A 26,236-nucleotide genomic window follows, 5' to 3' on the forward strand; every position below is an offset into this window, starting at 1 on the left:
ATTCCTTCTTTCTTAAGGTCGATTTTGGTTAGATGTATTATCCATGTTTAATGTATGAATTTTTTATTTTTTTATTTGTTTACTTTAATGAGGATGGATCTACACCGGTTAATCAATTAACTGAATGGTTAAAATGTACTCGATTACATTCATTAATAAAGATTATAAAAAATAAAAAAATTTTAGGAGCGGTCAATGCGAACGAACGAATGTGGTCTTGAAGACGATGCAGAGCATACCTTTCTACGCTGCCAATGATGGACTCCGAATAAACCGTTTGGGGAGAGATCTCTCCGGAGGAAATTATGAGCATTATGCTTTGCTACAATGACGGTTGAAGTCGTTGTTCTTGTTGGTTCCCGGAAGTACTGTCCAAGAAAATGGAAAAAGAGGAACCAAGGTAGGGTGATGTATAGTCCGAGAGTAGTTTGGGAGTATCCCTTGGGGGTGGGTAGCGGGGGTCCTACAGGATCGTCGCTGCTGGGTGCCCTCGGGGGGCACTTGAAGCCGCTGATTGAGGACGACACAGGTAGAACAAGAGACACTCGTGGGGATGATGTGTGCCTGCTTAGGCGATTACATCCCCATGCTGTGTAAGGGGGAGGGTTTCTTTAGTGGGTCCCTGCTTCGGCAGGAAACCCTCACACCCTCACAGTAAGGGCTGCTGCGCGTCTGGTTGCAGATTTTCCTTCCTCCGACGTAAAACAAAAAAAAAGGGTCGGAACGGAACGAAAGGGTATCGGAGGATATTTTATCCCCTCCCCCAATTAATCGCAAAGCGTGGAAATCGGTCCCTTGCTGTCGGGTATTTCTAATTATCGGACGGGTATTTAAGTTTTAATGGCGGTGGTTATATATTGGTTTTTAAGATGGGTCCCAATATTTAACCAGTTGATATATAGAGTTGGGGATTTTGCGTTCCGGTCCTTTTTAAATCGGATTTTGAAATGTTATTTTAATTTGGATTATTCCTGGGAAGATTAGCAAGATACATGCGTCTTTCTCCCGACGTAATTCCCCTTCAGTCTGTTCATTGAAGGTCTTTCGATCTAGCAGGAATGCACCAAATGGAACCGTAATTTTCTGAGGGTGCAATTTACTACCTTTGCGGAGAGAGTCGCAAGAGTTATCTGTAGGCCAATAATTGTAAGATGAAGGAAGGAATAATGGTGAATCTAGGTTTAGTAGATTCTTCTTCTTTTTCTTCATCTGTTCATCTTCTTATACTCAGTAAGACTGCAGATCCCGTACAGAACTGGAGAATTGTGTGTGAAGAGAATTTTGAAAAGATGAGGAAAACCAAGGAGATAAAGAGAATAGTCCAGATATCCGCAGAATTCATACGTTGAATAAGAGACCAGTAGTTTAAGAAGATAAGAAAAAATCTACACCAGCAGCATACGTATTTTTAAAGAAATTTTCAAGTTTTAAAATATGAAAAAGGTTTCTCATAACATCATATGATGACACGCCAAACTAATCGGTTTTTCTTGTTAACTAGACACTTCGGTAGTAGTTTGTAATGTGTTGAAGATTAATGACCAGAATCTACAATAATTACCAAAACATTCCTTAATTTATTTGCAAAAAAATAAAATAAAATTTCGTAATTAATTTAATTTGTATAGATAAATAAATCACCGAAGATAAAGGTTCCTTTTAACTTTCTTGTACGAAGTAAAGGAAGTGTTGTGATCACGAAAAATTTCGGTTTTCAGATTTCAACTGAAATACCATTTGATCAGTTTCGGCGTGACATCTGTACGTATGTATCTCTCGCATAACTCAAAAACGATTAGCCGTAGAATGTTGAAATTTTAGATTTAGGACTGTTGTAACATCTAGTTGTACACCTCCTCTTTTGATTGCAGTCGAATGAACCAAAAGTGACCAAAAGCAGCCAAAATCTAAAAAAAATGGATTTTGGACTTTTTCTAACTCAAAAAATAAGCCCTCATTGAGCGCTTTTCAACGATATATCATAAATGGTACTTATTTTCATTGGTTCCAGAGTTACACCAAAATAAAATTTTAATTAATGAAATATTTAGATCTTACAAGGCACATCCGTTCGAATCTAACTTCATCTCCTTTTTTCAACTTTTTTTAATTTAAATATTTTAATTTGTTAATAATTATTAATCTCTCGTTTTAAAATAACGTTTACAATAAATAATAATTCAATAATAACAATAAAAAGAAATATGTGAAAAAATATCAGAAGTTATTAATGAAACAAAATTTTATGTACTTTTCATTTAAAAAAAAAATGTGTATATGTAATTTAATAGGCGTTCAAGGAAGTCATATGGTATTCACAAAAGATTTTTTTTAAATGAATTTACTTGATAATTCACCCTAATTTAATCAACATATGAATGCAAAAAAAAGGAGGAAGGGAAAAAGAAAATGACGAGAAATGTATACACGTGTAAAAAAAAAACAATAGCAAATTAAAAAAAAAAACCGACTTAAAATATTTATCAAAAGAAATAAACTACGGTAAACAAGACAGTATGCGATTAATATTAATTGTGTAAAAGCAAACGAAACTGATCGTAGTTCTTTTTACTTCAATTTGTGAAATGTATTTTTACAGTAAATCAATAGGCCTACTTCAAATAAAATATTAACAACTTATACACTAAAGTATACTTATATATGTGGTTGCCCGATTTTTTTATTGTCAAATAAAATATTAAATTTAAGCAATTCTACCAACTTAGCTACATTAAAGTAATTTTTCTAGATTATAGATTGCTTATTAATAAAATACATAAATTTATTATAAGTTTACAGTTATCCTTTGCATCTTTAAAACGATAGTTCCAGTAACTACTATTTATTTTAGTTAAATATTTGATATTAATATAATTAGTAATCCGTACTTAGTGGGGAGATTATATATAATGCATTGTTTCCTAACCTTTCTAACTACATCAACAATGTAAAAAAATTAAGAAACAAATGACATCAAAGAGCTCTCTTTCTAAGATTAAACTCATTATCTTAAATCAGCTGATTTGGAAGTCAAAAGTTTTCAGGTTCAAATCCTAATAAAGGTAGTTACTTTTATTCGCATTTGAACACTAGATCGTGGATACCGGTGTCCTTTGGTAGTTTTTGTTTTCCCTCTTCTCCCCCGGGCCGGACCCACAGTTAAGTATAACACAGCCCGGGGGAATAGATATATTGAAGTGAGAAGTATGGTGATCATGTGAAAAATAAGGTATTGGGTTTTGAAAATTTTTTTGTCTAACTGTTGCCTCAAACGTTTTTTAACTTTTATTAATTTTTTTTTTCATTTATATCAACGAAACATATGCACAATGTGCGTAAGTATGTATGTGTGTCGGAATGCTTTTGGAGTTATATCTCAGAATTGACCACACCCATTTTTTCAAATTTGGGTCAAATATTTCTATATATGGGGCATTAATCCTACTCATTTTTTGACAAAATTCGTTTAGCGGTGGGGGTTAACATAAAAAAACGAATTTCGATTTTCTTCAGAGCTATTTTAGGGAAAACTTTATTGAAACAAATTATTTACCCTACTATTCAGACAATTAGTTAAATTTATTAAGCTCAGCCTATATATGAATGTTTTCAGAAAAACTTTCTTAAAGTTTTTTGCAACTCTAAAAAATATATCCTGTTTTTCTGCCTCAAAACTTTTTAATATTTATTATTATTTTTTTTTGTATTTTTCTTCATCACTTAAAAGGCTATTAGAATTAAATTTTGGCACCTATATTATATTCTAGAACCAAAATGAGAAGCAATTTTTTCATTACTTTTGTAAATGTTATACTGACTGTATTTTTTCAATATTTTTAACAATTTTCTTTAAATAATAATTTTTTTGCTGGAGATCACTTGATAAAAGAATATTTCCTAAATTTTTCCCACAGAATATTAAGTAAAACCCTAAAATAAAAAAAAAATTACTCGAAATCTGGGAATTTTGATGCTTAATCTTATTTTGGTAATCACGATTTGATCGGCATAGCCGCGAAAGTCGTGCAATACTTGACCAGTTTTTATCAATTTATTGATAAATTCGTTTGATAAACCTATGAAAAAAATATTCTTTTTTCGATGGGCATCGACTGTTTTGTTCATTTTGACCAATGAGAATAGAAACGTTTAGTGTATGAAAAATACCATGCCTGACCAGGATTCGAATACAGGACCTCCGGATGAAAGGCTGAGCGAGACGCTATCACTCCATTACGGAGGTCAGCACCTCATTTTTAAATCAATTTGAATAAATTTTCTCTAACGTAATCGGTTACACTTATACCAAATTTATAACGAATAAATAAAGATAAAGTTTACAAGAGCGATAGCTTAAGTAGTTATAGTATAATTTATATAGCTTGCCGCTATCTTATTAATAGAGTAATATATATATCGCCTTATAGCCTATCTTTAAAAAACAAGTTTTCTGGTTAATAAAAACAATATTGATCATGGAAATATCAATATAATAATACTATTATTAATTTTGTGCCAAGTCTCACGTCAAATAATTTACTATTTAAAAGTAAGCGCGCGTGCTTGTAGTAATTTAATGTACTGTATGTTATACTAGAAAAATATTTGTTGCGTTGTAAAATAGTATAAATCAGCCATAATGCCATAATGTCTAACTATTGTCAAACCATAATGCCATAATGTCTAATGAAACGCTGCTAGATAAGCTCATTTCTTGTTCATCACAAATATGTATTCATTTATATTTCCGTTAAATAAAGAAACAACACGATAATTCTTGAAAATTTAAATAAATTCTTTGAGGAATTTATAAATAAGGAAGATTTTTTTATTAATTTTGCTTTTCTGGTATCATAGTTCTGGGAGCTATGCTATAAGAAGGAAAGTATGGTAAGCGGTAAAAAAAAGGAGTACGAGTTTTGTTTTGCATTTCTAGATGTTTCAAACCCAGGGAAACCAAAATACAAAAAAAAATCGAGGGGTAATTTTCGTTGGCGAGTTTGAAACTTTAACAATTTTTGACTGGAAAATCCGATTTTGATGAAATTTGGCACAGATAGATGTATATGAGGAAATTTTTTTAGTAAAACTTTAGGATAATAACTGCTGGGGTTGGGATATGTTTTCTTAAAAAAAACCATCTAGGGTGGGTTTGAAAAATTTTCTCAAAGTTTTTCAAACACAATCTCTCTGCTTAGTACAAGCGTACTAAGCTTACTACTAGTTGTTGTAGTAGTTCAAACGATTCAAAAATATAATTTGGGAGCAATATTATGAATAGGAGACCCATCACAATTTAAAAATATTAAATTTTTGAGTTTTTTAAAACTATTTTGGTTTATATAAACTTTTAATAATAATATTACGATAAAAGTTCATCATAATTCACCCTCATCCCCCAAAACAAAAATCTTAGGTAGCTTTTAAATGGTTAAACATTTTTTAGTGGAATTTTTTTAGTTTTATACATTCAACATAGTAAACGTAGAAAAATAAAAAAAAAATTCTTGGAATGTGATTTTAAAGCGGAAAAAATTATCGATTTTTTAAATCTATAAACTTTAAAAAAAAAACTTTTGAAGAAAAAATAACCAATGCCAGGAAAGCATAACAACTTTGTTGTCAGTTTTTGTTTCATATCACTATTCTTCAGGTGATCAGACGATCATGAAATAATCGTCTGTAGTTTTGTATAAAAAAGGTTTTTTTAAAGTAATTTTGCTGGATTCTGATTTCTTTTTAATTATTTTGAGTGTATGTATGGTACAAATTACAAAAATTGTAAATTTATAAAATATTGTTCTAATTTTATATTGAAATAAAAGATAACATTATTATTTTTATTATTATTATTATTATTATTATTATTAACAATACAAAGAAGGAAAAAAAACGAAACAAGACAAACATTTTTTACTTGCGTAGCGCTTATAATTTTATAGTGAAACCTATTTCTTTCTGAATAAACCCAATAAAAAAGAGATAAGCTAGTTATCAGGAACATTTTTTTTCTTAGGTAAGTAACTTTTTTTAGAGATCATAGTTCCAGGCGTACTTATTTACTTAAATGTTATCATTTTTAAAATGCTATAATAAAAGAAAAAAGAATCTTCAGATATTTTTAAATACTCCTATTCGTTGTTTATTCTCTTAAATGTCTTCCTCTTTCTAAAAAGCCTAAATGGTGGTAATACTTAATAATTGATTAAATACAAAGCTATAAAATAAAATTAACTCCATAAATGTTTTACTATTACAATCCGATTTTATTATTAAAATGAGAAAAAGTTATACAATACCTCGAGAAACATCAACAGAAGTGTCACCTTTGATAATCCTTTTATACAATATACTGTTAAACGGCTTAAAATACAGTTAGTTCATTTTCTGACTGTCACATACAAAGTATAAACTATGATAATAACAAAATGGAATACGGTGCATGCAGCACTAAATACAGATGAAGAAAGATAAGATGAATAAACGGATGGGAAAAAAGAAGAAATAAAGTATTAAGATAAAAAGGTAAAGAAATCATCGCCGCAGGTCAATCACACAGTATGGGGTCGTGATCGTCGATAACAGCAGTCGTCGGAATGTAAGTGACGACTATCGTCCCCATCTATGAACGAAGATGTTCCGTTAAGTGTGATGTCCTCACGATATAATGGTATATAGCTGTTATATCAATCCCATATATATAATTCACAATTATGAAAGATGTGTCATCCGATCGCCCGACATATCTAAACGATATCTTCTTAGAGTCTATCTAACTGCGACATGTACCCTTGTTTATTCTGATTTAATTGGCACTTACTCAATAAATACTAATCAGTAATACGTTTATTTTTAGTTATAAATGAAGAGCACCTAAGGAAACTAATATTCATCACGAATAGAATTATGAACCGTTATAAATTATAACAAAATTACGATTCATAGAAATTTAATTATACAAATGTTTATTAAATTATTATACTTGATTAAATAAGTTAAATACAACAATTAAGAATAATAAATAAAATCAGTAATGTAAAATATGGATAAAAACTAACAAAAAAAAAGAAATCATTAAATTATTAAAATTTCTACATCTTTTTTCCTGTCAAGCCTCCGGGAATCATCATCAGGTAAAACTTCAAAAGATGAATGACGATATGTATGAGTGAGTCTAGTCTTGTACAGTCTCAGGTCGACCACTGAGATGTATGGTTAATTGAAACCCATCCACCAAAGAACGCCGGTATCCACGATCTAGTATTCAAATCCGTATAAAAGTAACTGCCTTTACTAGGATTTGAACGTTGGAACTCTCGACTTCGAAATCAGTTGATTTGTAAAAACGTGCTCACCATTAGACCAACCCGATGGGTACAAATTTCTACATCTATATCTACACTATTATACGTAGAAGAAGAGGGCTTTTGTCTGTTCGAATAAATAAAAAAAATATAAAAAAACTATTCGATCAATCGCAAACACATTTTTATCCGTGTTTCTTTGCATAACTAAGAAGGTTTTTACATATATTTCATCTCGAAAAAATTTTTTTATATTGTAGTAGTGGAGATTTGCCAGTTGAAGCACAAAGTTAAATGAATTGAATTAATGAAATGTGAGAGCTGGGTTTGAACTGAATGGTTCGAATCAATCCAATGAATAATATTACAAAAATAATAGAATTAAAGTTACGTTAAAAAAATAATATTAAATAAATTAAAAAAAATTCTCTTTAACAATAATGGGCATCCCGAGGGGAATGCGTGTGAGGCTAGAGTGATGAGGTATGTGAGTACCTCGTAGAAGGCTAGACCAATCATTATCATCAACTGGTAACAAACGGGGAGCCTCCTGAGGCGCTGTTTTGGGAGGTACAAGAGGGTGCTCTTATAATCTATGCTGTAAACAATCGTCCAATTTTTAAAATCCAAAGGGAAGTAGGTTCCCTTTAGTAGGTTGAAGACTAACTTTTGCGTGCGTCAAGTAGACTTTCGAGATGAAGTCTGATTCAAACCGATGTGCCTTCCCCTTGTACAATCCAAATATTTCATTAATTAAAATTTTATTTGGCTGTAACTCTGGAAACAATGAAAATAAGTACCACTCATGGATATATCGTTGAAAAGCTCTCAATAAGGGCTTATTACTGCAGTTATACAAAAATAAAAAAATCCAGATTTTTGGGGATTTCGGGCTTTTTTTGGTGGACACTTTTGGTTCAGTCGATTGCAATCAAAAAGGGAGGTGGACAACTAGATGTTACAACAGTTCTAAATCCAAAATTTCAACATCCTGCGGCTAATCGTTTTTTAGTTATGCGAGATACATACGTAAGTATGTACATACACACATACTACGTACAGACGTCACGCCGAAACTAGTGAAAATGGATTCAGTGATGGTCAAAATGGATATTTCCGTTGAAATCTGAAAACCGAATTTTTTATAATTTCGGTTATAATCTATTTATTTCGGTTATAATTTCGCACTATAATCTTTAAAGCGGGATAACACATACAAACAAACAAACAAACAAAAAAATAAAAGCTAATTTAATATTAAAATTAGCTTTTACACACAATCCTGTAATAAATTTATAAAAAAGGGAAAAAAAATAATTAAGGAAAAAACGATAGAGGAAACAAACAAGTAAAATGAAAAAAATCATTTTGATGCATTTTTTTCTTTGTTTGGTTCATATTAGAGTTTCCTTGGTCTACTTTTTCAAAGTCGATGTACGAGACAGTGTATCTAAAAATGAATTTTGGTTTTTTATTTATTTACAATAAGTAAGTTTACTGTTCAATTCAGTTGATCTGATAGGTTCTTTTTTTGTTTTTATTAAAAGTTTTTTTGTCCTTTCTTTTTTTATGTAATTTTTTTATAAATTATTTAATTGTACGTAATGGATAAATTCGTTCTTTTGTAATTTTTTTTTATAATGCCTCATGAACATCATTTTACAATAAAAATTTTAATTAGAATAAGATGAATTCATATAATCTATATTGGTAGAATAGTTGATTGAATAAAAAAAAATATTAAATTTATTCACCAATTTATTTAATTATATTTTTTATTTGGTTTATTTATCTACTTCATTTAATATATTTAACTTTATTCATTATCTATTTGATCTTATATAACGTGCTTCCTTATTTTTATATGCGTTTTATTATTTTTTTCCATAAATTTTTGTCCTTAGCTTTTTTTTTATTTTTATTAATTAGTGATACTGTTTTATTTCTTTTTCCTTTTTATTTACTTTTTTATGTTTCGAGTACGTTAGAAAAATTTTACGAATTTTTTGTTTTTTATATAGTTTGATATTAAGCAATAAAAACTGAAAATTTTAATCACTATTTCCAACTTCACATTGAAAATTTTACACGATTTATTTTGTTTAATTAATAATTTTTTACAAAAATCTGAAAAAATACACTGTAGACAGGTTGTTTTACGTTAAAAAGTTAATCGCTGTTTAACGTTAAATCGTTTTGCCTTTTTTAATTTATTTTTTAAATAAATAAAAGTTTTTTAAATCTTCAAATCGTGTATGTAGATATTGTAATTTTCGTTAAAAAAAACCCCATAGAAATAGGTATATATGGGGTACATTAACTAGAAAAAAAGTAAATAAATGTATACTATTATGTACTAAGTGATGAAATGAGAACCTACCTTTTAAATTTCCCAGCAATTATAGCTAGAATAGCTGTATTAAAGGGAAAAGTATTGTGATTATGTCAAAAAAAGGGTATCGATTTTTAAAATCATTATGTTTTAGGTTTCAACTAGTTCATCTAGACCAGAAAAACATATGTATGTATGGCAAGTATGTACGTATGTGTGACGCACTGCTTTTGGCCTTATATACAGAATAGGCCAAATCGATTTTCTTTAAATTTCGCTCAAATGTTTATAAATATGGGACATTGATCACATTAACTTTTTCAAAATTCGTTAAGGGGGTGGGGGAATACCGCGAAAAGACCGATTTTGGCTTTCTTCAGAGGCTTTTTGAAAAACTGTATTAAAGCAAATTTGTTACAGTCTATATAACAATCATAAATGACAAAAAAAATTTTTTTCAAAACGTCAATCCCCTCCTCTTCAAACTGAAATATATGTTTTTTTGGTCTTTTGCTCTATCTCCCTTAGGTTTAACTATTTTTCAAAACTTTTTTTTAAGTTTGTAATTCACGTATAAAGCTATCCAGAAATGACTACAACGATTTTTAATTATAAACCCAGTAAAATGCAGAAACGTTTTTTAAAATTTTATTTTTCTTATTTTAACTTTCTCGAAGGAGGTGTTAGATATAGAGACAACATTACTTAAGCAAATTTGTTACGCTTAACCTATATATGAATATTGTTTTAAACAATTTTTTCTTAAAATTAATAATCTCAGCTCTAAAATACTTTCCCGCTACAGCAGAGCTGTACCTCTAGAAGGCCAATAATCGGCCATATTATAAACGGTCGAATTTGGGCATATGCAGTTTTCACCGGATCTTGACGTTTTGACACTTACGGAACCCAAAAAACCGGATGGAAATTTTCCAAATTTTAATGTTCGTATGTACGTGTATTTGGTGTTGGCCTCTAAATCACCTTATATCTTCAGAACTACAGGACCGATTTTGACCAAACTTATTCAGATTACTTGTATATATAGGGGCACAGATGCCATTACATTCTCAACTTAAAAAATCAAGGGGGTGAGACTGTAGAGCAAGGTCACCCTCAGTATCTCAAAATTTCGTCTAATTAAGGTTATATTTTTCTTAAGCACATTTGTTAACGATTAAAAAATAATATGAAATTTTTTTTTTTGAAATCGCATCCCCACCCCCAAAAAATTCTTTAAATTTCTGCTATGTTGTGACGTCACAGGTGAGCGGTAGAATTAAATAAATGAATAATAAATTGGAAAAATGTAACTCGTTCTGGCTGGATCTCAAACACGATTGCCCGATTGACTCGGTACGTTAAGGCTCGCGGCTACACCAGTCTGCCGACCGTACAAGAAAAATTTGTTCATCTCAGTTGTAAAATTACATTATTTTAGTGAGTGCCGACCGTCACCGTTAGTGCGCGAATTAAATACGGTATGTACGCGCGATTTAGTTAGAATTATTGAATTAAATAAATTAAAAAATATTGTATTTAAATAAAATTATAAATATTTTAAATTAAGTTTTGTGTGTATTTGTATTTAAGTTTTGCACCAGAAACAACCCACAGTTGTAGAGATCTCCCCAGAACGCGGCTTTAGCTGCGCGAGACGGGAAAGTCCTACAATTGTGTTGTCCGCTTTTTTTATAGCTGGGAAAGTCACTGTGTCAGCTGTTTTTTAAAAAGTAATAATCATCATATTATATTACATCAATGAATAATATATAAAAATTAACTTATTTAAAAAATATATATATACGAGATGTATTTTTATAAAGCAAAAAAAAAACTTCGCTTACATAGTTACATGAACTTTAATATTTAACATTTAAGTTACAATTATGGCGAATTCAATTATATAATCTAAAAAATAAATCAAAGGAAATAGGTAAATGTTTCAAGAAGCTGAAATGAAGGTGTACTTATGTAAATTCTTTAACATTTGCCGACTTTTTTGAATGAAAAAAAAAATGTATATACATAATGATTAGCAAAAAGAAAGTGGGATAAATTTCTTGTTTTAAGGAACGTTGGAAATTTAATATTTAAGTTTACACTTTGTGCTGCATACATTTATATTTAATAATATATCTAGGCCAATATACTACAACTAAAACATAAAAGGCATCGTAACACTTCAAATCACTTCCTGACCACCTTATACGATTAACATAAAGGCTTAACAATTATTTACCGATAAAAATAAGTCATGTGCAGTATTGGAATATCGATTTTTGTGATTAACTTCTTTTTTTTTAAGTTAATTACAAGTGTGTTGTTTATACCTAACCGTTATTTCTCGATAAGCTTCAGCGGTCTAACAAATTAATACTTATTAATCTTTGTACAGAACAAGAGCAATCTTTTAAAGATATTTACTGTTATTGTACAATCCTACTTTATTATTTACATACAATTATTGTACAAGATCTTTAAATGCATGCTAATTGTTACAATAATTCCAATACAATACAGTATATATTTGACCTACATCTATAATATAAAACACAGTATTTTCTAAATAAATAAGGTTATAAAATATATCTATAAGTATAAAGTTCCTATTTCTAACATTCTAACGGGTTGACTTTCATAATTTTTATGGGAATACAGCTCCCTATTTATATCTTATTTAAAAAACTCTGATGTGGACACCACATTACTTGTACGCCTATTAAATTACATATACACATTATTTTACAGAGGTTAATAATTATTAATAAATCAATAAATTTAAATTAAAGAAAGAGTTTAAAAATATTGTAGAAAGGTTAAAAAAATTTGTTTACAATTAGAGGTTAATAATTACAGTACAGCCCTATAATGCGGCTCGATATACCGCGGATACGGAAATAACGCGAATTATAACTTGTTCCCCAAAAAATATCTGAATATCTAAAAAAATAAAATAGGATGAAGAAATAACTTGTATGCAAGTACACATTATACTGTATTGGCTTTTTCTGTTAAACCATTATTGCTTGATTTTTGCTTATTTTTTTAATTTTAAAAATTTACTTCTCGAAATAACGCGGTTAGCCTACAATGTGGGTGTCACGTAAGTCCCCCAGATAATCGCGTTATAGCAGGACTGTATATAAATCAATATAACTAAATTAAAAAAAAAAGGACATAAAATCGGATTCGAACCGATGTGCCTTCCCCTTGTATAATTCAAATATTTCATTAATTAAAATTTTATTTGGCTATAACTCTGGAACCGATGAAAATAAGTACCACTTATGATATATCGTTGAAAAGCTCTCAATAAGAGCTTATTACTGTTGTTAATAAAAAATGCAAAATCCAAATTTTTTGAGATTTTGTGCTTTTTGGACACTTTTGGTTCAGTCGATTGCAATCAAAAAGGGAGATGCACAATTAGATGTTACAGCAGTCTTAAAGCCAAAATTTCAATATCCTATGGCTAATCGTTTTTGGATTACGCGAGATACATACGAACGTACGTGTACATACATACGTATGTACAGTCGTCACACCGTAACCGGACAAAATGGATATATCCGTTGAAATCTGAAAACAGAAATTTTTCGCGATCACAATACTTCCATATTCGTACAAGGAAGTAAAAAACTCCATATTTTTCCGTATGACATTTACTTCGTCTTATCTCGACTGTCTGTGCGAGATAATTCTTTTCCTTAAAGCATTCTTCTTCTTACATAATATAATTTTATTATGGAATTTATTAATATAAATTTATATGAATATTTTTATCACGTAATCAATTTTGAACAAACTTCCATAATAGGAAGAAGTTCTAGATTCGAAATGTATATATTTATTATTATATTTTAAATCATTGCTTAAATCCTACTTTTTAATAAATGGATCAATAATATTACTTATGATTCTATACAGGAAGTTCCTCCGGTATTCATGTTGTAAGTTTTTCTAATAAATTATATCAGTTTTTTTTTTTTAAATTCAAAATTAATTTGTCTATGTACATGATTTGAAGATAACTTTATATCTATTTGTCGTTTTAATACTTTTTATTGGATTGTTATAATATATCGATATATATCCTGTTGTCATTATGATTTATAAAATATTTTCAGGAGAATATTTTAAAAATAAAAAAAAAGTCAGGAAAATTGGTTGAAAAACTTGAGTTAAATATTACGCATTCCATAACGCCTTAACTAAGCCCGTAGAAGTCTACCTTCACCCTTACATACCATTTCTTATTATTATCAGAAAGTAGGAGAATTTCTCGTTTTTGAGTATCTTAAGAATAACGTTTTTTATGTGGGCAACGTTATCTGTTGGGCTACAAATTTTAAACTAAAATATTTAAAAAATTAGTAAAAAAAAAAAGTATTAAAAACTGAGAAACAATGTTTTTTATATTCTCATTTAACAAATAAAGAGTTAATAAATTGTTGAAAAATAAATTGTTAATTTGAACAATTCTAAATTTAAAGAAAAACTGAATAAATATTATTTTTCCCATTTATATATATAATTTCTTAGTGTCCAATCAAATCTTTTTCTTTAACAGTAGCTACCTCTTACAAATTTTTTATTTGGTAAATTAAATTTAAATAAAATACAAAATTTAATTCAGGTGTAAAGAATTAAATCGATTGAAGTATTTACGAGTTCCATTTTTAATGAAAAATGTTATTATAATACATTTTTAAGGTTAAGATTTTTTTGTGTTATTTTTTCTTTCCTTTTTCTGTTTAGCCTCCGGAACCACGGTAAGATATTACTTCAGAGGATGAATGAGGATAATATGCAAGGATGTAAATGAATTGTTATCTTGTATAGTCTCAGGTTCACCATTCCTGTGACGTGTGGTTAATTGAAAAGCCAACCACCAAAGAACACCGGTATCCACGATCTAGTATTCAAATCCGTATAAAAGTAACTAACTGCCTTTACTAGGATTTGAAACGTAGAACTCTTGACTTCGAGATCAGCTGATTTGCAATGACGAATTCACTACCTAGACCAACCCGGTAGATCTTATTTTCTTTAAAGAAACCAGAGGCTGCTACTCAATAGCATTTTTTTAATGGTAAAGGAATTTTTAAAGCATATTAAAAAACTGCCCAGCCAGACCGGGATTCGAACTCAGATTTTTCAAATGAAAAGTTGAGATCTATCACTCCGCCATAATGTTCAGCGAAGTACTTCTTCAAAATTATATACTAAAAAAAAATTGTTTATTTCAAATGGAATTTTAAAAATGAAAAATATAAAAAACACAAGATGAATCCAAGCGGTTGAAGAGGACCGTTGAACGTAAACACAGTACATAAACTTTCAAATAATAATAAAGGTACAAAAAAATAATAATAAAGGACTTCCTCAACCAGACGGATGGAATGCGCGTCACTGGACCGAACTTTTATTTCCAACCTTTTTTGTAATCCGTTATTAATTTTAATATGACTATTTTATTATTAGATTTTGGTATATAATTTCGACGGTTAACAGACTAGCTGAGGACGCCAAGTCGAAGTCTCTCCCCCACAATGCTCATCAACGTGCCGATTGGAATAAGTATTTTACGGGTCCAACATAATTTCAGCTAGCAGTGAAGAAAACTAAATCGATCGCTACGAAATAATTTTTATATCAAATTACAAGTATACGAGTACAACGTGTGTAAATGCCAAGCCTTAATATTGACAAATGAGGTCATAGAGACTTTAAAAAAAAAACCATTATCTTGGCTCCAGTAGGTCGTAGAGCAAAAAGTTTTTTTTTTTAATTCGTAGAAAAATGGCAGCGATCTAATGGCAATTACGCCATTTCAATGGAATTCCAACTTTAAAAAATAATTGAAGTTTTTCGAACCGAAAAAAAGTCGATGTTTTGCTTGATTTTTCGCATTGTTTTGCAATATGCATACTATTTGCATAGGTTAGTACAAATCTTTAAGAAAATTTTAAGTCCCGAGTGGGTCACGTAGGTGTGTTACACAGTATGAGTTATTCGAATTTTAAGAAAAAATTTTTTCTCGAAAAAACACGATTTTGCAAAAATCAAAAAAGGTACTTATTCTACTTGCCACGGACCACATATTCTGGAAGTTTTGTCAAAAAATCGTTTTTTATTTTAAAGATGTTAATAATTGAAGAAAGCGCTATTTTTAGTGTTTTTTTTTTGTGCAATAACTAATTTATTTGTTGATCAATCGTCATCGATCAGGGCTTAAAAGTTTGGTTTTAAAAAGCTCTACAACTTCTATTTAAAACTGTTTTTTTGTAAAACGTCTAGTTTTTCATTAAAACGATAAAAAACTGTTTTTCTCCAACTTTGGACGCCATTTTGAAAATGATGCGGAAAAATGGGAGGGTGGAAAAGTAGTTCATTCAATTCTAAGGAAGTTTTCCTATTTTTTACATATCTTACCTAATAGAAGTTAAATTTGGCACGTAAAAACCTAATCTGATTGGCCTAGATATGAGAACCAGTGATTTTTGAGAAAGGCATAAACAAAAATGAGAATCATTCCAAGTCAAGCCTACTGGGGAATATAGGAAAAGAAGTGGTTTCCCGTTACCTACTTTACTAAGCTGAATATTCTATTACAAAACAAAATCCCAAGTTAACGGGAAGGTTCGAAATATTCATTTCTACACATGACACCTTCAGTCTTTCTGTCACAAGGAATGGCAATATAATGAACATCATAACTCTCATAAAAAGCAACTCTAATATAGTCTGTACCGCAGATGATTTACATGCGTTTAAACTTTAAAGACAAACTGTTTAAGGCTTAAAACCGACTTTAAACTTGAGACTTAAAACAAAGTTTAATACTTAAACCGATAGAATAAAGAATTAAATTAATGTATCTCTTTCTGTGGAAAATAACGTATTCACCCGTCAATATCAGGTATTGTTTGAAATTTATTGAATTTTAAAGAAAGTGATTTCTGTAAAAAGTTTTTCTTACTTTGAAAACAACAGACTTACAATTACTGCTTAATCATAATAGAATAAATATCAAATTAAAACACTAAAACACTTTGAAACTAATAAATTACATAACATTTTTATATCGTTTAGAAAAATAATTAAAAAAAAAAGTCAAACGATATTATTTATTTCTAAATGTTAGTATTTTTTATTCGTCATAATAAACACTGCAGTATTTCATTTAAAAAAAACTTAATTGCCACTATTATTTCTTGAACTCCTTTCATTTAAAATGACATCACCTTAAAAAAAAAAAAAACATTTTTTTTAATTTAGGTCAACAAAGTAATCAATTAAAAACTATATATTTAAAAATCCTTTTAAATGAGTAACAATTTTTAAATATAAACAAGTTTCTTTAAAATTTAGTGTTTTTTATCTTTTATTATATGGACAAGTTTCATTTGGAAAAAAATTACTATTTTAAATTGAAGGATATTGTAAGAATACGAAAAATATAGAGAAAAAAAATAATCGCATTACCACTACATTTATGTGACATATACATAAAGTAATAAATGGTGGGAGAAATAAAATGTTTAACTGTTGACAAATTTTTTAAAAATAAAATAAAAAGAACTTTTAACAACTACAAACATTTAAAACCATTAAAAGCTACCTACTAATTCAGAAAAAAATAATTAACTGACAACTTTTCCTTGATTTTTATCTTATTCTAACTATATGCTTGAACAAATAAGGAATTAAACATTATTTACTTTATTTTTAATTTTATTTTTATAAAAATTATATTCAGATTTTATTTGCGTCATGGTCAATAACATTATAAAAATATAAATAAACAACTGTCATAATATAATTCAGGAATAAATTTTAAATAACTAGTTTTTTTTCCGCGTGAGAAAATAAAACATCTTATCAAAGCTAAGCGTAAATTACAGAACGTTTTATTTTACCATTTACTGCGCAAAAAATCTTCTTCTTGCTATCCTGGATAGCATACATAAGCTGCTCTATTATAATGCGCTGCAACAGAAAATTAATTTTTTCACTCCAAAATCTAAAAGTAGCCAGCCCATTTTGCAGTTATTTTGAATGTAATATATAAAAACGTAATTGTAATATTTACTGATATGTTTAATCACTTGTAATAAAAAAGACTTGTAATAAAAACGTTTTATCAATGTATTTGAACATTTTTATAATGCATTTTAGCTTTTTTTTTCAGTTTAATGCTTTTAAACCTGTACAAAATTTAAGCATAAATCATACCACCTCTTCAGCGGTCTCCCCACACTTCTCTTTCCTTTTGGTTTATAATCAATCACTTGCTTAACCCACCTATCATTATCCAATTTAGATATATGCTGCAGCCAATGCTCCTTGAAATGCGCAATTCATTTATTAATACAGAATATATCTAATTCCCTTCTTAAATCGGTCCCATCTAGAACAACTTCTTACCGATCTAAGAAACAGCATCTCTGTTGCCTGAACTTTTTATTTAGTCATCGCGCGATCAATCCTAACCATTACTTTGTATAATTGTATCATTGTACCTGTTCTAATTTTATCTCGAAGTAGTCTTCTTATTGTTTCACACTAGGGCCAGCCCTTGCGTTTTTGCTACTGTAGGCAAACAAAGATATGCCATCCCCAGCTTCAAAAAAACTTTAAAATTAAAAAGAAAAAACAGAATCATAAAAGAACCATGTTAACCAGACAAATGACATATAACTGAATTAGGACAATAATACTAATATAGATTTACAGAAAATTGTATTATTAAAAATCAAAATTTACATTTTTAACGAGCTAACGATGATGTACTTACAAACTAAAACTAGTAACTACTATTTTTAGAGATAATTTAAATATACGTTTAAAAAAATAAAACTAGTACAATAATAATACTATTGTACTAATAAATAGTTTTTTTTTGTCTTCAGTCATTTGACTGGTTTGATGCAGCTCTCCAAGATTCCCTATCTAGTGCTAGTCGTTTCATTTCAGTATAGCCTCTACATCCTACATCCCTAAAAATTTGTTTTACATATTCCAAAAGTGGCCTGCCTTCCAATTTTTCCCTTCTACCTGTCCTTCCAATATTAAAGCGACTATTCCAGGATGCCTTAGTATGTGGCCTATAAGTCTGTCTCTTCTTTTAACTATATTTTTCCAAATGCTTCTTTCTTCATCTATTTGCCGCAATACCACTTCATTTGTCACTTTATCCACCCATCTGATTTTTAACATTCTCGTATAGCACCACATTTCAAAAGCTTCTAATCTTTTCTTCTCAGATACTCCGATCGTCCAAGTTTCACTTCCATATAAAGCGACACTCCAAACATATACTTTCAAAAATCTTTTCCTGACATTTAAATTAGTTTTTGACGTAAACAAATTATATTTCTTACTGAAGGCTCGTTTAGCTTGTGCTATTCGGCATTTTATATCGCTCCTGCTTCGTCCATCTTTAGTAATTCTACTTCCCAAATAACAAAATTCTTCTACCTCCATAATCTTTTCTCCTCCTATTTTCACATTCAGTGGTCCATCTTTGTTATTTCTACTACATTTCATTACTTTTGTTTTGTTCTTGTTTATTTTCATGCGATAGTTCTTGCGTAGGACTTCATCTATGCCGTTCATTGTTTCTTCTAAATCCTTTTTACTTTCGGCTAGAATTACTATATCATCAGCAAATCGTAGCATCTTTATCTTTTCACCTTGTACCGTTACTCCGAATCTAAATTGTTCTTTAACATCATTAACTGCTAGTTCCATGTAAAGATTAAAAAGTAACGGAGATAGGGAACATAGTTGTCGTACTCCCTTTCTTATTACGGCTTCTTTCTTATGTTCTTCAATTGTTACTGTTGCAGTTTGGTTCCTGTACATGTTAGCAATTGTTCTTCTATCTCTGTATTTGAACCCTAATTTTTTTAAAATGAACATTTTATTCGTCTACGTTATCGAATGCCTTTTCTAGGTCTAATAACGCCAAGTATATTGGTTTGTTTTTCTTTAATCTTCCTTCTACTATAATAAATAGTAAACAATACCATTTTCTAAATTCAAGTAATCAAAACATATATTTTTGTGGGTTGTGTTTTTTCGCGCTAGTTTAGGCGGTTTTGCCGGTCCTAAATTTTTCCGCCGTAGGCAGTCGCCTACCGTCTAGGGCCGGCCCTGCTCACACATATTTTGAAAATTCTGATTTTATTTTCTACATCTATATCTGATCTAAAGTTGATGTCACTTCCTAAATATTTAAAATGTGAAACCTGTTTTATCGGTTTGTTTTCCAAAATTATTTTTGATCTTATCAGATCCTTGTCTCAGAAGGCCACAATCTTTATTTTATTCACATATATTTTTAACGCTAAAAAACAATTGTACCTTACTATTCCTAAAAATAATCTTTAAAGGGAAACGAGTATAAAATTTTAGGAGCAAGGTATCCTCCAAAACAAATTTGAATTAACCTAAATCAATACAATATTTTTGGTTTTAAACCAATAGAATTACAATAAAAAAGTGAGTAGAAACCAAAACAACAGAATGACACCATTGAAAAAATCATGGAATTTCACTCGTGGAAAATAGGTATGAATTCAAATCAGACAGAAATAGCAGGTTCTTGCATACGCTGAGTAAGCATAAATCTGGAATTTATTTGCGTAGTGTAATTTTGATTGCCTGAATAATGGTAAAATAAAATTATCTTTAATATTTTCCTAACTAATAATATTCTACAATTAAACGAATTAAAATTGAAAACGAATTTTTATGAGTTTTTTGATTCGAAAGTTAAAGTAAGTTAATAACGAAATTTTTGTCGTAAAGTTTTACAGCATGTGATAACTATGACTTTGCATTTTGGAAGTGATTAATAGCACCTATTTTGTTTAACCGAAAGGCATTTCAGTAATTAGTTTTATTCTGTAGTCACCAGGAAAAATGTATAAGCAACTAACTTCATTACAACACACCAACGAAGTATTTCGAGAAGTCCCCGCTACTTCAGCATAAACCAAATCTAATATAAACCGTCTAGCGGGGTCTAACACACTTATCCCTATAAGAGATCAAGAATTAAGATGTATTCAGTAAAAAAGCAAAATCCATTCACGAGGGAATAGTTGCATTAAATTACCCAAAGGACAGCTGAAGCACCCATTTAAGAAGCGGTTGCTGACTTCGGTTATAAACCTTAGGAAGAGGTACCTTGAGTAGAGAGAAAATATATAATTAATTAACAATTTTCGTTGACCAACTTAAATATAATCTTTGCCCATCTCGAGAATTGTGTTTAAATATTCAACTGAACTTCATATGTGATAACAACTGTTATCTCGTAATTTTTCGTTCAAATAATGAAAATTATTTTATTCAAATTTACAAAAATGTTAAAATGCTTCATTCAGAAGTTTTACTATCTCTTTTGAAATAGTATAATTATTTTTACTTTTTTATACTCGTATATTGCCCGTAATTGATATAATACATAAATTAACTTTGTAAATAAGTATATAATTTCATTCTTTGATTTTTATTATTGTTTTCGTCCTCTGTAATTTGAAAAAAGTTTTCATGTGCGTCCATTCTTGTATGTATATATATATATATATATATATATATATATATATCAAAACTGTACCACGTTAAAATGATTAATCTGTCTCTAGTAAAGATATAAGCACCATCCTCCGCTTCTGCATCTGTTAGAAAGGGAAGATGGGTTACTAGTTACGGATATAATAAAAATTGAATTATAAATTCATACAAGATAGGTTTTACTATGTAATCTAAATGATTTAAGAGCTTATGAAGGGGTAAAACCGTATGTGGATTACTAAAATCATGCAGTATTCGATCTGTATGACTGAATAAAATCGGAATTGAATATTTCCAAACCTCTATACATGATGTAGATACTAATTTTCCGAAGATTAAAATGTAATCTTTATATTTTGTATATAATACTCGTATTACCAGTGATATATATTAAAACCCGTAATTCTTTTTTCGTATAATTTACAAAAGCTTTATTTGGTTAATCATACCATACTTACAAATTTGAAAAACGTAATTATAATTAAAACAAAAAAATATAAAAAACTACGTATGTATATGTAGTTATATATATATATATATATATATATATATATATATATATATATATATATGTATATATTACAAAAAAAGACTTAAAGGTATCAATTATATATATATATATATATATATATATATATATATATATGTGTGTGTGTGTGTGTGTGTGTGTGTGTGTGTGTGTGTGTGTGTATACACCCTTAATTTTTTTCTTATAATTCACAAAAGTAATGTTTGGTTAATCATACCGTATTCAAATTTTAAAAACTTAATTAGTATCAAAACAAAAAAAACTTTGCGCAGTTCTGCACAAGAAGACCGAATTTCGTTATTTGAAAATATGCAATATAAAGTTACATATTTTCTAACTTATTCCGCTTAAATTTTTTCGACCTTAAATTGCTCGTAACTCAAGTACGACTCAACCACTCTTCATAAAAATTTCACGTACACAACTTCAGATACATTACTACAGCATATCTAAATTTCAATGAAAATGATTTAGTAGTTTTGGAGATTTTCGAGCCATAAGATTTTATACATCCGCCTACATACATATATATAAGGAAAACCTAATTTAAGTTAACGGTATTTTTTCGTATTCCTCGTAACTCAAAACGCAAAGAAAAATTCATTTTCACCCTCTCACCCATCATGAGACCGAAAGTAGTTCCGTAATTTTCTCCGAAAAGTCGGTTGAAAATATTTCAACAAATCCAATTCAAATATTTTTTTCTATTGTGTACCAAACATATCAAAACATATGTTTAATTACAATTAATTATTTAATTACAATTATAATGGCATTTCTACTAAGAAAAGTTTTACTGCGTGCAAAGGGTAATAACATCCGTAACCTCGCATAGGGATTATACATTCAACCTTGTAACCATATTCATTAATTACCTACTAAAAAAATATGTCCAAAATTTTGATAATTGAATAATCTATAAAAAAAGGGTTAATATATTAAAATTTAGTACTCTTAAAAAAATAAATAAACCTTCATGAAAAAAAGGAATCAGTTTTTACATTTATCAAACTAAATAACAAATTTTAATAATCTTAAATCTACTTAAATATTTAGAAAATTGGATTTCATTACTATATTTCTTAAAAAAGTTATTTCTCAAATATTTTAAACCCTCTTCAATTCTTTTATTTTTTATTTTTTGCTTGATGATATAGCTACATAAGCTTGAAGTTTGTACGTGGGATATGGAAATGGAATTTTGTAGCGTATGAAAATGCCTTGCCTGACCGGAATTCGAACCCGGGACCTCGAATGAATGGTCGAGACGCTACCACTCCGCCAAATACCATATTTTAAAATCCTCTGTTCTTTCTTTTTGTGATTTTCAATTGTTCATCTTTCACAACCATTAATCGCACATTCCTCATAAATATTTTTAAGAATTCATTATAATTTTTAAATCTGTGTTTTTTAGTAGCACATATCTGAATTTTTTTTTTTTTTACTTTAAACAATCATTTTCTGTATTATGCGTTTTGATTTTGAATCTTGTTTATTTCGTCCATTCTTAGCCAAAAATGTAATAACAAAAATTAAAAAAATCCTGCCGCTTCTGGAATATTAGTTTTTCTAATGTTAATTTATTTACTAAGCGGATATTTAATTATAATTACTAAATAGTGCAATGATTTAATTAACCTAATATTCAATAGATATGTACATGCAAGTATTTATATATGCAATACACCGACTGAATATATAACTGTAACTCAGAATACGCGGATCTACTTAAAGTTTGGAATTCAACAACGTTTAAGTAAAACTTACTGGTGTACAGAGAATTTTAATCTTTTAATAAATATTCATAAGATTTTCAAAAGTGTTTTATGGTGGGTAGTGATTCTTTTTATGTTTTTCCCATTTTTATTTAAATGCTTACAAAAGAGCATAAAATCGAATACAATGAATTCGGAAAGCTTCTGTGCACAGGAATTGTGGAACTCTAATGACGAAATTTTCTTAATTATTATATTGTATCATTCTTTCATTATTTTAAAGAAAAGGATATTACAATAACTGGAATAATTTAAAAAAGCTATTAAAAATGACCACCTCAAAATCAATACAACACTGCACACGTTCCAAATTGTTTTCAAACACTTCAACCAGCAAATGTACTGGAATGTCTCGTACGTACACCGTTATTGAGGTTTTTAGTTCGTCAATCGTGCGTGGTCTGATTGTTTCATTGCCCCCCATAGAAAGTAATCTGAAAGAGTCAGATCGGGCGACCTTGCAGGCCACAAACCACTCGAAATGATTTGTTCACCAAAAATTTTGTGAAAAAAATGTACACAGCTAACAGGTCATAGATCTGTTAGCTGTGTGTGCTGTGGCGCCCTCTTGTTGGAACCAACCGTGATTGATTTTCAGATCTGTTAACTAACTAATCCAATGAGTTTATTAAAACAGCACAATAACGATCACTATTAATTCTATTTAAAAAAAAAACGGACCCATAATGGACGTTCAACTCACACCGACCCAGACTTCAATTTTCGTTTCGTGTAAAAATTGTTCGTGTAATTCATGGGGATTAGTTGTCAACCCCCCGCTTGAAGTAAATTGAGAAGTTAGTTGCGGTTATCCTGACAAGAAAAGGACAGGATTTCACAAGATAGATTGGAGAGGAGAGGTTGGCTGTATAAGTCTTGTGCTGATGTGCTGATGGACTCAAACAAGGCGGAATGGAAGATGGAAGATACCGAGAATGTAGTGGCGGAGCCCCGGGAACAGCATAGCCGGGTACGGTTATCTCCGTTACTGCGGTCAAGGTAGTGAACGCGCAAAAAAAAAACCCGAGGTTGTGGGGCAAGGGGTGCTGCGAACGGCATCGCCGGGTCCGGTAGCCCCCGCCTCCCGTGGCTGAGGTATACGAAAGAGTAAATGGATTAGTTTCAGTTTCGATGGGCCGACCTGCTGTGCCGGAAATATAGCAGGTGGGCGGTAAGGCCTTCTTTCTTTTTCCTGTTTAGCCTCCGGTAATTACCGTTCAGATAATACTTCAGAGGACGAAAGAGGATGATATGTATGAGTGTAAATGAAGTGTAATCTTGTACATTCTCGGGGGCGGTAAGGCCTGTGGAGGCGAAAGAACACTCCCCTGGATTGAGCACATTCGGGAATGCTCACCCGCTTATTCGAACTAGGGGAGGATTAGAAGACAGAAAAAAAGTTGTCAATCCCCCAACCCACGGGTTGGGGGATTGACAACCCGAATCAGTTGATTTGGAAGTCGTGAGTTCCAGCGTTCAAGTCCTAGTAGAGAGACAGTTATTTTTATACTAATCTGAATACTAGATCGTGGATACGGTGTTCTTTGGTGGTGGTTGGGTTTCAATTAACCACACATCTCAGGAATGATTGAACTGAGACTGTACAAGACTAAACTTTGTTTACACTCATACATATCATTCTCATTCATCCTCTGAAATAATACCTGAACGGTAATTCCCGGATGCTAAACAGGAAAAAGAAAGAAGAAGAAGAAGAAAAGGTTATCAACCCTCCATGTCGTGTATTTTGTGAATTAATATACCCTCCCAGATGAAACCAAGCTTCAAATATACATATCTTCGAACATAATATCGAGGAAGCCTACGAAATTTTGATCAATAAAATGTTTAAATCACTGAAAATAATTTAGTCTTTTGGCATGATTTGTAGGTTTCAATTCTTGAACACACATTACTTTAGAGGGGAGAAGTTTCAGTTCTTTTCTTACAGCTTTATTTGCGGTATCAAGTTCGATGTCTTGCTGCTGCGCTAACTTACGCGTTGACTTTGATAGACTTTCGGCCATAGCATCCAAAATATCAAGCAGCTTCTGTTCGTTTAGTTTAGATGGTCTTCCGCTTCGATCAGGTCTTTAATAGAGCCTGTTTTCCGACATTTTTGGACAATATTTCGAACCGCATTGCGGTAAGGAACAGGAGTATTATGAAACTTTTCAGAAAACTTGTGTTTCACGAAATCAGTATACTTGCCACCCTCACGAAATATGAGAGAAAATGCGTTCTTCTACCGAAAGAACAGTTACGTTTCTCGCAAATATTGATTGCGATAAACGAAACGAAATGAAGCACGTTATTCACAAGTTTACAGTTGACGTCGTGGTTTATTATTGAGCAACGCTCAATGAACCCACAGGGCAACCAACTCAACGGCGAAGGAACAGAATGCACCACATAATCCTAACCATACTGCTCAGTGACTTTCCGAACGCTCTGTACATTCAAATAGAATACAAAACAATTTTTTATTATTATTATTATTATTTTTAATTATGGTTAGTATCGTAATTTTTTAACATAATTTACCACTTGACATTAACGATCACATCCAATTGCAACATAATAATAAACCAACATAAACAGCAGAATAAACCGGAACATTATTAATTTGATAAGTGGCATATAATCTTACTTTAAATTGCAAACGTGTCATAAAATAAGTAAAAAATGAATATATACAAGT

General features: G+C 30.1%; 1 protein-coding gene across 2 annotated transcripts in view; it reads right to left on the reverse strand.

The window, feature by feature from the left end:
• The window catches only part of MESR3 (misexpression suppressor of ras 3), a 309,084-nt gene that overhangs the window by 88,712 nt on the left and 194,136 nt on the right, over window positions 1-26,236 (reverse strand). The window lies entirely within an intron of this gene.

This window comes from Lycorma delicatula, chromosome 6, assembly GCF_047948215.1.
Source record: "Lycorma delicatula isolate Av1 chromosome 6, ASM4794821v1, whole genome shotgun sequence".
In the NCBI taxonomy this organism is placed as follows: Eukaryota; Metazoa; Arthropoda; class Insecta; order Hemiptera; family Fulgoridae; genus Lycorma; species Lycorma delicatula.